Below are 12,638 nucleotides of genomic sequence, written 5' to 3'. Positions count from 1 at the left end.
GTCAATCTCCTCACCCGAGATCCCTCCAGGCACCAGGTGTCACATAGTGGAAGATGGTGACTGTTTATTGTTCATCCTATTATTTGCATTTTATTATTGGGTTCTTTACTTTTTGGAAGTGACTGTTGGATTGCCAACAATAAAATGATGAGATGTTTGCTCTGCACTGATGTGACCTCTTCCAGAGAACATCGTGTTCACATATGAACAGTGTTATAGAGGACATACGTATCATATATAGGACTACGTGTCCTTATTCGGTGTCTAACCTCTTGTGCAGTTTATTTAGTGACACAATTATCTAAAGTTTGAATATCATTTGTAAAATTTAGAGTCTATTTAATGTCTTAAGTTAGGTTTGGGGCTTACATTCCATGCAAAACGCATTTTGGGGTGCAGATGTGTCTTTTTCTTAAACGTGGCATTTTGTTAGTACGGTATAGTTAAAAGTTGAAGCCAATCACAAAGCTGTGCATTCAGTGCCAACGCACTATACACCATTTCTTTTTTTAATTCAGTGTATTATTCAAAGAAGACCTTTTAATATGAACATTTGAAAAATAATACAAGTAGGTACATTGCACCTCTGACAGTGTGTATCTATCTAGATTCAGACAATATCACATTTATTTATATGTTTTCTTGCTTTGCTAATGTTACACCATGAAAACCCTTTTCTTTAAATCATTTTGCATCTCCCTTTTAAAGATGTAACATTTTTTATCTTTATACCAATGGAGCTCACTGATGTTCTCTTGTGTTCACTAAGCCTAACACGCAGGGATCACCTAAAAAGGTATTTTAATTTTAGTTACAGGTAATGGTATAATAACTTTAAAATGTCATTTTTCACCAAAAGACCTCATACATTCCAGATATACTCCAGTGTAAGCCAACCTGAGTATAAGACAAGGTACCTAATTTTAACTAAAAAAACTGGGAAAAGATATTGACTAGAGTATAGGCCTTAGGTGGGAAATGCATTGCTCACAGTCTCCACCCAGTATATAGCCAACCAGCACATGCCACCCAGTATATAGCCAGACAGCCCCTGCCCCCTAGTATATAGCCAGCAGCACATGCCCCCTAGTATATAGCCAGAAGCCCATGCTGCCTAGGAAATAGCCAGGCAGCCCCTTCCCCCAGTATATAACCAGTAGCCCATGTTCCCTAACCTATAGCCAGCAGCCCATGTCCCCCAGTATATAGCCAGCAGCCCCCTTGTATAGCCAGCAGCACCCTAGTATGTAGCCAGTCCCTGCCCCTTAGTATATAGCCAGTAGCCCCCTTGTATGTAGCCAGCCCAAGCCCCCTTATATATACCCATTAGCCCCCTAGTATATAAATAGTAGCCACTTAGTATATAAACAGCCCCTGCCCCCTGGGTATATAGCCATCAGCTCTCAGAATATATCCAGCAGCCCCCTTGTATATAGCCAGCAGCCCCATAGTATATATCTAATGCAAGCCCCCTAGTATATACCCAGCAGCCTCCTATTATAGCAGCCAGCCTCTGCCCCCTAGTATATAATAAGCACATGCCCCCCAGTATATAGCTAGACAGCCCCTGCCCCCTAGTATATTGCCAGCAGCACATGCCCCCTAGTATATAGCCAGTGCCTTCCCCCTGGTAAAATAGCCAGCCCAAAGACGCTTTCGGATGCCCCCTGCAGATCCTCCTCTGTCTTCTGCAGCTCTTGCTGTGGGTAACCACATGCTGCGTCGCACACACCATGACGTCAGCCGCTTGCTGACATCATAGTGTGTGCCAATGGCGGCGTACACACTATGATGTCAGCAAACTGCTGGCGTATTGGTGTGTGCGATTCAGCATGCAGGGACCTGAAGACAGATCCAGAGACAACTAGCTTGGTCAAGAAGGCTCAAACAGGTGCGGTAAAGGGTTACACATAAAAATATATCATACAGGGTGCCACAAACTTTTTCTGTCAAAAAAACATAGACAAATGAAAATCACAAGTTGTTCTGCAGAAATTGATACCTAATGTAACTATATCAATAGAACAATGACCCAGGGTTCTACTCTAAAAGTTCAGGATATAAATAAAGGAAATTTATTCTTTGTTAACACGGAGGAGATTTAAATTATTTCTAAACTCACATCACCAAAAAATGTAACTTTACTAATATATAGACTTATAAAAGAAAATGGGAAAATATGCTCAAAAGTATTTCAGCTATTCTTTTAATAATGCTCATAGACTCATTGGGGGTCATTTATCTTTTTTTTTATTCCTGTTTTTTCTGTCTTTTTTGAGACTTTTTTTGGCGCATTGCAATATTTGCTCCTTTTGGGGGACATTTTGGAATGTTCGCCTGATATTTGTTTTTCGTCAGTAAGACACATTTATCTTCTATTCCAGATGTGCTAAATGTCGCAAATGACATTTATCATTTCAAATTGTCTCAAATTTGCAACATTTTTTGGCGCAAAAAACTCCAGACTAAACCATATTTAAGGAAAACTTAGAAAATGGAAAGAAGTTACTTGCGACATTTGTGCAACATTTTTGAGCCATTTGTAACAAATGTCTCTCAAAGAGATCTTTAAAAAAATTCCCCCATTTCACACAAGGAAAAAGTTTGGAGCCCCTCTCCCAGATCCCCTCGAAGTGATGATTGCTCGAGGTGGGACCAAATACCAGGGGAGAAAAAAGGGAGAAAAACAGGCGCTTTCCTAGTGTAGTAGGTCAAGAGTAAAAGTGCAATTTTGCAAAAGACTATAGTTAATGCGCTTACCTTGTAGCGCTAAATAGAAGCGCCTTATGCAGAAGTATCCTCAGTGGCTGCCGACAACTCCTTCCTCGCGGTCTTCTGTTCCAAAGATTCAGAGGACACTATATTGATGCAACAAGAAGCCCATGTGGATGTGTGGAAGATCAACGGTGCCGGCGCTTGTGGATGAACTGCTCTGGAACTGATTCCTTATAAAAGCGTGATTTTTATTTGGTGTGCAACGCGTTTCGGCCCGGGAAACGGGCCTTCGTCAGGCATAAAACAAATGGTACCAAATGGCATCTCTTAAATACTCTTTTGGTAACCGGAAATGGTCATAATGTAATCAATTCTTGTATTACTTATAAACGGTTTTTACATATTAAAATGATAAACATTATACGTTTTCTCCAAAAGACTTTAAGTGTATAATAAAACATAGAATCTAATACATAATAAAACACAAACTAAGAAATCAATTAAAATGGGCAGTGGCCGTTTTGTCGTTCGGCTTCCGGTTTGCCGTTCAGCTTCCTGTTTTAATATGTATTGTGGCAAGCGTTTGGTTGCTAGGCAATGCAACCATGACGTGTATGGAACGGGACTTCCGGTCTTCCTGTGTTTTGTATCTTGTTGCCAAGCAACCATGACGTCATATCTGCTCTATAAGAACGGGGCTCAAGTGTAACTGTATGGAATGTCTAACGGTAAGTATTTGTATATAAGTTGTAACTAGAGATGAGCGAGCACTAAAATGCTCGGGTACTCGTTATTCGAGACGAACTTTTCCCGATGCTCGAGTGCTCGTCTCGAATAACGAGCCCCATTGAAGTCAATGGGATACTCGAGCATTTTTCAAGGGGACCAAGGCTCTGCACAGGGAAGCTTGGCCAAACACCTGGAAACCTCAGAAAAGGATGGAAACACCACGGAAATGGACAGGAAACAGCAGGGGCAGCATGCGTGGATGCCTCTGAGGCTGCTTAATCGCACCATTATGCCAAAATTATGGGCAACAGCATGGCCATGACAGAGTGACAGAATGAAGCTAGATAGCATCTAAAACATCCAATAATTGACCCTGACACTATAGGGGACGGCATGCAGAGGCAGCGGCAGCAGCGGCAGGCTAGAGAGTGTCTTGGCAACATACCCCAAATGGACTCAGGCTTAAAACCAATGGGTGGCAGAGAGGAACCAAAGGAGGTGAGCAAGAAGCGCTCAAATAATATCGGTAAATGATAAAAGTTTGCCAGTATATTTTGTGGATTACACAGCAGGGTGGCGACAAAGTTAACAAGTTTGATGTGGAAGCCATGAAAACAACCCAAAATTCTGCCTGATACAGCTCGTTTGATAAGGGGACCATGTATGGAGGCAGTGAACTAGTAGTAGATTAAAGGTGCTGCAGTTAAAACTATGTTAGTTGGATCTTGGGATGGAGCTGGCGCTCCGCTGCCAGGCGAGCTTTCGCCAATCCAAGCCCCTGTCTCTAGGCTACTCCCCAAACAGCACTTCTAAGAACCTTTTGTATAAGATCAAGTGTAGTAGCGTTCTTATAAGTTTAGGATATGGCGGGTGAGGGGAATGTAAACAGATGCGCAAGAAGCGCTGAAATAATATTGGTAAATGATAAAAGTTTGCCAGTATATTTTGTGGATTACACAGCAGGGTGGCGACAAAGTTAACAAGTTTGTTGTGGAAGCCATGAAAACAACCCAAAATTCTGCCTGACACAGCTCGTTTGATAAGGGGACCATGTATGCCTACAGTTCATGCCAGTCGCTGCACTGGCTGCCAGTCTCCTTTCGAATACAGTTTAAAATAATAACCCTCATCCATAAAGCTCTGTATAATGCTGCACCCCCTACCTCTCCTTTCTTATCTCAGTCTATCGCCCAACCCGTGCTCTTAGATCCGCCAGTGATCTTAGATTAACCTCTACCCTAGTGCGGACCTCCCACTCGCGTCTCCAAGACTTCTCTAGAGCTGCACCAATTCTATGGAATGCTCTGCCCCGGACTATCAGACTAATACCTAACCTCCAAAGTTTCAAACGTGCTCTTAAAACCCATTTCTTTAGGCAAGCCTATAACACTCATTAACTGCATGAGTTTTAACTCTTCTACTAACCCGTCCTGTGTCGTCCTCCCGTCTGTTATCCAGCAACCAACAGGCACCAGACTTCTCTGCAGTCCCATTCACCCTGGACCTGGTATATAAGATGACGGCTGAGTGGTTCAAGCGACAGCAATTCCATTTATTATATTTTGTTCTATTCCTTAAGAAGAATGGCTTGACCATTAAATATTCTTTTACCTCGTGTTACCCCATCATCTTCATAAACCGTAAGCTCTGGCGAGCAGGAACCTCACTCCTGTTGTTCCATACAAATGTTGTGCTCTGTTACATTACATTTGTATTTGTTTCCTATGATTTGTAAAGCGCTACAGAATATGATGGCGCTATATAAATAAAGATTATTATTATTATGGAGGCAGTGAACTAGTAGTAGATTAAAGGTGCTGCAGTTAAAACTATGTTAGTTGGATCTTGGGATGAAGCTGGCGCTCCGCTTCCAGGCGAGCTTTCGCCAATCCAAGCCCCTGTCTCTAGGCTACTCCCCAAAAAGCATTTTAAGAACCTTTAGTATAAGATCAAGTGTAGTATCGTTCTTATAAGTTTGGGATATGGCGGGTGAGGGGAATGTAAACAGATGCGCTGAAATAATATTGGTAAATGATAAAAGTTTGCCAGTATATTTTGTGGATAACACAGCAGGGTGGCGACAAAGTTAACAACTTTGATGTGGAACCCATGAAAACAACCCAAATTTCTGCCTGACACACCTCGTTTGATAAGGGGACGATGTATGGAGGCAGCTATATGGACGACTTTTGGAGGTAGCAATGGAGACAACGTGTGGAGGCTGCTATGGAGACAATTTAATTTGGATAGTGCCTGTATGTGGCAGTCCAAAAAAGTTTTCAAACCAGAGGAGCAGGTAGGTGGCCCTCCAGAAAAATGAAATAGATTGAGTGCCTGTATGTGGCAGTCCAAAAAACTTTTCAAACCAGAGGAGCAGGTAGGTGGCCCTCCAGTAAAATGGAATAGATTGAGTGCCTGTATGTGGCAGTCCAAAAAAGTTTTCAAACCAGAGGAGCAGGTAGGTGGCCCTCCAGTAAAATGAAATAGATTGAGTGCCTGTATGTGGCAGTCCAAAAAAGTTTTCAAACCAGAGGAGCGGGTAGGTGGCCCTCCAGAAAAATTGAATAGATTGAGTGCCTGTATGTGGCACTCCCAAAAATTTTTTAAAACAGAGGACCGGGTAGGTGGCCCTCCAGAAAAATTAAATGCATAAAGTACTATAGCTAGAGCCAGTGGGCCCTGTCAAAAAATAGCCAGTTTCCTCTGCTTTACTGTACAAAGAGGAGGAGAAGGAGGAAAATGAGGAGGAGGAGGAGTGGATAAATTATTCAGGTTGAGCTTCCTTCACCTGGTGGAGATTGGAAATTATGAGAAATCCATTCTTTATTCATCTTAATAAGCGTCAGCCTGTCAGCGCTGTCAGTCGACAGGCGTGTACGCTTATCGGTGATGATGCCACCAGCTGCACTGAAAACCTGCTCGGACAAGACGCTAGCGGCAGGGCAGGCAAGAACCTCCAAGGCGTACAGCGCCAGTTCGTGCCAAATGTCCAGCTTTGAAACCCAGTAGTTGTAGGGAGCTGTGTGATCATTTAGGACGATGGTATGGTCAGCTACGTACTCCCTCACCATCTTTCTGTAAAGATCAGCCCTACTCTGCCGAGACTGGGGACAGGTGACAGTTAGAGATGAGCGAGTATACTCGTCCGAGCTTGATGCTCGTTCGAGTATTAAGGTACTCGAAACGGCTCGTTGCTCGGACGAGTATTTCCCCTGCTCGAGATCGAGCATTTAATTTAAAAAACACAGTGAAGAACAATGAAGAATAGATTAAAAACAGTGAACACAGGATCATTTAAGTGAAAAAGACAGTGAAAAACACAGTGAAGAATAGATTACAGATGTCCGGCACATCTGCTTACTTGTCGGAAGATACGGCGGAACGATGCGAACAAAATAGCATGTGAAGAACACATTGAAGAACACGGTGAGCAGGACAGAGACACCAGGGAGCGGCACAGAGACACCGGGGAGCAGCACAGAGACATCGGGCAGCGGCAGGCACGGAGACATCGGGCAGCGGCAGGCACGGAGACATCGGGCAGCGGCAGGCACGGAGACATCGGGCAGCGGCAGGCACGGAGACACTGGGGCAGCGGCAGGCACGGAGACATCGGGCAGCGGCAGGCACGGAGACATCGGGCAGCGGCAGGCACGGAGACATCGGGCAGCGGCAGACACGGAGACATCGGGCAGCGGCAGGCACGGAGACATCAAGCAGCAGCAGGCACGGAGACATCGGGCAGCGGCAGGCACGGAGACATCGGGCAGCGGCAGGCACGGAGACATCGGGCAGCGGCAGGCACGGAGACATCGGGCAGCGGCAGGCACGGAGACATCGGGCAGCGGCAAGCACGGAGACACTGGGGCAGCGGCAGGCACGGAGACACTGGGGCAGCGGCAGGCACGGAGACATCGGGCAGCGGCAGGCACGGAGGCACCGGGGCAGCGGCAGGCACGGAGACATCGGGCAGCGGCAGGCACCGAGACACCGGGGCCGCGGCACGCACGGAGGCACCGGCACGCACGGAGGCACCGGGGCAGCGACACGTACGGAGACATTGGGGTAGCGGCGAAGGGCAGAGAGACAGAGAGATCGGGGAGACCTCAGTGGAAGAAGAGGAGCGGATCCCGGGACAGTGTATCTCCCGACAAGTAAGCAGATGTGCCGAACATCTGCAATCTATTCTTCACTGTGTTTTTCACTGCGTTTTTCACTTAAATGATCCTGTGTTCACTGTGTTCACTGTTTTTATTCTATTCTTCACTGTTCTTCACATCTGATAACTTGTCGGGAGATAATATACGCGCAGAACAGTGAAGAATAGATTGCATATGTTTGCATACATCTGATCACTTATCAGAAGACATTCTTTTTCAGTTAATTAACACATTTTATTCCCGAACCATGGTCCCTTTGAAAAATGCTCGAGTCTCCCATTGACTTCAATGGGGCTCGTTATTCGAGACGAGCACTCGAGCATCTGGAAAAGTTCGTCTCGAACAACGAGCACCCGAGCATTTTAGTGCTCGCTCATCTCTAGTGACAGTGTCTTGCTGGGGTGACATAAAGCTGGCAAAAGCCTTGTAAAGCGTACCCTTGCCAATGCTGGACAAGCTGCCTGCTCGCCTACTCTCCCTCGCTACTTGTCCCGCAGAACTACGCACTCTGCCGCCAGCGCTGTCAGAAGGGAAATACTGTTTCAGCTTGTGAACCAGGGCCTGCTGGTATTCATGCATTCTCACACTCCTTTCCTCTCCAGGGATGAGAGTGGAAAGATTTTGCTTGTACCGTGGGTCCAGGAGAGTGAACACCCAGTAATCGGTGCTGGAATAAATTCTTTGAACGCGAGGGTCACGGGATAGGCAGGCTAGCATGAAATCTGCCATATGCGCCAGAGTACCAACGCGTAAGAATTCACTCCCCTCACTGGCCTGACTGTCCATTTCCTCCTCCTCCAACTCCTCCAACTCCTCTTCTTCTGCCCATACACGCTCAACAGTGAAGGACTCAACAATGGTCCCCTCTTGTGTCTCGCCAACATTCTCCTCCTCTTCCTCCTCATCCTCCTCCACCTCCACCTCCTCCGATATGCGCTGAGAAACAGACCTAAGGGTGCTTTGGCTATCAACAAGGGAATCTTCTTCCCCCGTCTCTTGTGACGAGCGCAAAGCTTCCGACTTCATGCTGATCAGAGAGTTTTTCAACAGGCCAAGCAGCGGGATGGTGAGGCTGATGATGGCGGCATCGCCACTGACCATCTGTGTTGACTCCTCAAAGTTACTCAGCACCTGACAGATATCAGACATCCACGTCCACTCCTCATTGTAGACTTGAGGAAGCTGACTGACCTGACTACCAGTTCTGGTGGAAGTTGACATCTGGCAGTCTACAATGGCTCGGCGCTGCTGGTAAACTCTGGATAACATGGTCAGTGTTGAATTCCACCTCGTGGGCACGTCGCACAACAGTCGGTGAGCGGGCAGTTGGAGGCGGCGCTGCGCTGCCCTGAGAGTGGCAGCATCTGTGCTGGACTTCCTGAAATGCGCACAGATGCGGCGCACCTTCGTGAGCAAATCAGACAGATTGGGGTATGTCTTGAGGAAACGCTGAACTATCAGATTTAACACATGGGCCAGGCATGGCACATGTGTCAGTCTGCCGAGTTGCAGAGCCGCCACCAGGTTACGGCCGTTGTCACACACAACCATGCCTGGCTTCAGGTTCAGCGGTGCCAGCCACAGATCAGTCTGCGCCGTGATGCCCTGTAATAGCTCTTGGGCGGTGTGCCTTTTATCGCCTAGGCTCAGCAGTTTGAGCACCGCCTGCTGTCGCTTAGCGACGGCACTGCTGCTGTGCCTAGAGCTACCGACTGATGGCGCCATGCCCACGGATGGTAATTCGGAGGAGGTGGAGGAGGGGTGGGAGGAGGAGGAGGCATAGTAGGCCTGAAACACCTGGACCGAGGTAGGCCCCGCAATCCTCGGCGTCGGCAGTATATGACCAGCCGCAGGGTCAGACTCGGTCCCAGCCTCCACCAAGTTAACCCAATGTGCCGTCAGCGATATATAGTGGCCCTGCCCGGCAGCACTCGTCCACGTGTCCGTGGTCAGGTGGACCTTGTCAGAAACGGCGTTGGTCAGGGCACGGATGATGTTGTCTGACACGTGCTGGTGCAGGGCTGGGACGGCACATCGGGAAAAGTAGTGGCGGCTGGGGACCGAATACCGAGGGGCGGCCGCCGCCATGAGGTTGCGAAAGGCCTCGGTCTCTACTAGCCTATAGGGCAGCATCTCCAGGCTAAGCAATCTGGAGATGTGGACATTAAGGGCTTGGGCGTGCGGGTGGGTTGCACTATATTTGCGTTTCCGCTCCAGCGTCTGGGGTATGGAGAGCTGAACGCTGGTGGATGCTGTGGAGGATCGTGGAGGCGACGATGGGGTTTTTGTGGCAGGGTCCTGGGCAGGGGGCTGACTATCAGCTGACACAGGGGAAGGAGCAGTGGTGTGCACGGCCGGAGGTGAACGGGCTTGTTGCCACTGAGTGGGGTGCTTAGCATTCATATGCCTGCGCATACTGGTGGTAGTTAAATTAGTAGTGGTGGAACCCCTGCTGAGCCTGGTTTGGCAAATGTTGCACACCACAGTCCGTCGGTCATCCGGTGTTTCCTTAAAGAACCTCCACACTTCTGAAAATCTAGCCCTCGCCGCAAGAGCCCTCACCACGGGAGCTTCACTAGTTGACAGTGGCGCTGATGCACCAGCTCTGGCCCTGCCTCTCCGTCTGGCCCCACCACTGCCTCTTCCAACCTGTTCAGGTCGAGGACTCTCCTCCGTCTCAGAAGCACTGTGTTCACCCGGCCTCTCAACCCAGCTTGGGTCTGTCACCTCATCATCCTCCGATCCCTCAGTCTGCTCCCCCCTCGGACTTCCTGCCCTGACAACAACTTCCCCACTGTCTGACAACCGTGTCTCCTCATCGTCGGACACCTCTTTAGACACTTCTTCCACTACGTCAAGAAGGTCATCATCACCCACAGACTGCGACTGGTGGAAAACCTGGGCATCGGAAAATTGCTCATCAGCAACCGGACAAGTGGTTTGTGACTGTGGGAAGGGTCCAGAAAACAGTTCCTCAGAGTATGCCGGTTCAAATGGCAAATTTTGCAGTGAGGGGGCAGACTGGGGGGGAGGAGGCTGAGGTGCAGGAGCTGGAGGAGTGCCGATTTCGGTGACATGGGTGGACTGCGTGGAAGACTGACTGGTGGACAAATTGCTCGAAGCATTGTCGGCAATCCACGACATCACCTGTTCGCACTGTTCTGGCCTCAACAGTGCTCTACCACGAGTCCCAGTAACTTCAGACATGAACCTAGGGAGTGTAGCTCTGCGGCGTTCCCCTGCTCCCTCATAAGCAGGTGGTGTCTCACCCCGCCCAGGACCACGGCCTCTGACCCCTGCAGTAGTTGGACGCCCACGTCCCCGCCCTCGTCCTCTACCCCTAGCCCTCGGGTTAAACATTTTGAAAATGAGAGTTATAACTTTAATTTTTTTTTTAACTTTTTTTTGTGTTTTTTTTTTTTTTGTGTGTTTTTTAGTTTTTAAAACCAAACGATGCTATCCTATTGCTATGGCTATTTTCTAGCCAAGTATGAAAGCACACTGCTATGCCAGATGAGATGACGCTGAGTTATTAAAAAAATAAAGGTAAAATAAAAAAGGAAATGGCAGACTGTGCCTAATTGAAATCCAACCCCGGGCCCTAATAAATTTTCCCACTTCGGTCTTTGCGATGGATATGTGCGTCACTAAGCGCAAAACACAGTGGTCGCAAGTCTCACTCCAAATTGCTCACAATTTGCTAGTAGATGCACTGCAGCAACTACAGCCACCAGCAGATCAACCAGAAATCAAATATATATAACGCTACTGTAGGCGTAAGTAAGCCGTTTGGATTCTCCTATGGCTATTTTCTAGCCAAGTATTAAAGCACACTACTATGCAAAATGAGATGACACTGAGTTATTAAAAAAATAAACGTAAAATAAAAAGAAACTGGCAGACTGTGCCTAATTGAAATCAAACCCCTAATAAATTTTCCCACTTTGGTGTTTGAGGTGGATATGTGTGTCACTAAGAGCTAAACACAACGGTAGCAAGTCCCCCTGCTAATTCCTCACAATATGGTACTAGCTGCACTACTAGTGCCAGCAAGCCCAGCCACAAGCAAATAAAAAAAAAAAGTATAACATTATTGTAGCCCTAAGAAGGGCTGTTGGGTTGTTGTAGAATCACTCCTGCCTAACAGTAAGCTAATAGAACACCCTAACGCTTTCCCTGACCAGCAGCAGCTCTCTCCCTAGCGGCATCCAGACAGAGAATGATCCGAGCAGCGCGGGCAGCGGCTAGTCTATCCCAGGGTCACCTGATCTGGCCAGCCAACCACTGCTATCGACGTGTAAGGGTACCACGTCATGCTGGGTGGAGTGCAGAGTCTCCTGGCTTGTGATTGGCTCTGTTTCTGGCCGCCAAAAAGCAAAACGGCGGGAGCTGCCATTTTCTCGAGCGGGCGAAATACTCGAGTATGTTCGCTCATCTCTAGTGTCAAGGTGTTTAGCTTATAGATCCTAAAAGCTTCTCTTCTATTAAGGGTTTTTATCCTATTTTGTTGAGATGCGGAGATGTGTTCTAAAGGAGTTACCACAAGAGCATCAAAAGAACATTCTTTTTCTACAAGTAGGTGTTTGGAAAGACTGTGCTTTAAAAAACCCGTTTTCGCTCTGTGTCTGTGTCTGTTTAGTCGGACACGGAGGGATTGTACTGTCCTCCCCACATATTGAAGACCGCACCTGCAGTCTATCACATATTTGATAAAATCTGAACCACAGGAAAGATCTTGTTTTATCATGAATTTTCTCCCGTGGATTTTGATATCAAGGAGTCTGCCCCAGCATTGATGTTCATACAACAGAGGCATTTCGGGTGTCCACATTTTTTCACTCCTTTCTTCGTCTTTTTTGTGCCTCGGTTCGTTTCTACCTTCCGCAATTTACTGGGGGCGCAAGTCTCACTACAAATTGCTCACAATTTGCTAGTAGATGCACTGCAGCAAGTACAGCCACCAGCAGATCAACCAGAAATCAAATATATATAACGCTACTGTAGGCGTAAGTAAGCCGTTTGGATTCTCCTATG

The sequence above is a fragment of the Engystomops pustulosus genome, chromosome 10, assembly GCF_040894005.1.
Source record: "Engystomops pustulosus chromosome 10, aEngPut4.maternal, whole genome shotgun sequence".
NCBI classification, from domain to species: domain Eukaryota; kingdom Metazoa; phylum Chordata; class Amphibia; order Anura; family Leptodactylidae; genus Engystomops; species Engystomops pustulosus.
This window is presented reverse-complemented; position numbering follows the sequence as displayed.